The sequence below is a fragment of the Lycium barbarum genome, chromosome 3, assembly GCF_019175385.1.
Source record: "Lycium barbarum isolate Lr01 chromosome 3, ASM1917538v2, whole genome shotgun sequence".
NCBI classification, from domain to species: domain Eukaryota; kingdom Viridiplantae; phylum Streptophyta; class Magnoliopsida; order Solanales; family Solanaceae; genus Lycium; species Lycium barbarum.
The window spans coordinates 130966927-130968100 of NC_083339.1; positions in this window are offsets into that span (position 1 = coordinate 130966927).

The following is a 1174-nucleotide window of genomic DNA, read 5'->3' on the forward strand; positions in this document are numbered from 1 at the left end:
AATATCAAGAAAAAAATTGAAATAGAAAAGAAATGAAAAAGATACATCTAAGTTAAATCGCACTAGCTAGGGTTAATGAGAGTAATAAAATGTTCCAAACGTTTGCCACGGGCTTGACCAAAAGATTAACGCTGAATGAATAAAGAAACGAATAACACCTCTCTTGCTAAGGATGGACGGAAAAGGAAAGAGATTAGGGAAAAGGCAAAGGAAGTAACTCTCTCTTTTGATTGGTTTGAGAGACAACAGACAGAATTGTATGCTTTCCACTTTAGCAGTCATAAATTGGAGAGGAAAATATTAGAATTAGAACTTCCCAAGCACCATATTTATTATTAAGTGTTGAAATTTTATGTACAAACATATATCATGTATCAATTGCTTTAGTGTAAATATTGGAGTGTTGTTAAGTTTTTACCCATTACTAAATGAGAAATACAAAAGGTAAAAAAAAGTTCTCTCTACTGCTCACTTTATATGAAAAAATATCAATTTTGTAAAATTTGTTGACATGACTCAACAAACAATAATATTTTATACTATTCTAAGACTCGGATTTTGCAAAATTTTCTTATTTCATCGACAATTGGGGAATCAATCAATTGAAAAAAAAAAAATGTATACGCAGAGCTCTTACTAGTTGATAAATTTTAGGAAGAAATTTGTTCCACTTGAACTTCGCTGGAAAGATGAAGAATTACTAATTACCTAAAGCATCAATTGAGTGTTGCAGTTTTGTGCTTATATGAAGCCACATATGTCATGTTGTGTAAGCTTGGGAAAATGGTAACATGGCAACCTGGATCCAACTACACCTTAATTTGGACGAGATACAATCCTTTATTTTAATTTTCTTCTTGTTCAATCGTCTAAAAGGGTTGGAAACACACATTTATCATATTGAGGATTTATACATTCGAGGCATAGTTGTACTTGTCATTATCATCGTTCAGCATTTAAAAATTCTTTTCGTTTTATGGTTTTTTGTTTTATTGAGCGAAAATAACATTTCTTTAACTGTTGATATCTAATCCCTCCGGTTTATTTTACTTGTTATTTTTTTTGCACGTCCCTTAAGAAAAGATTAACTAAAAGGATAATTTGACAAAATTATCTTTATTTATTCTTTGATCTCAATCTAATACTACTCTCTTTTTCACCACATAATAATCTC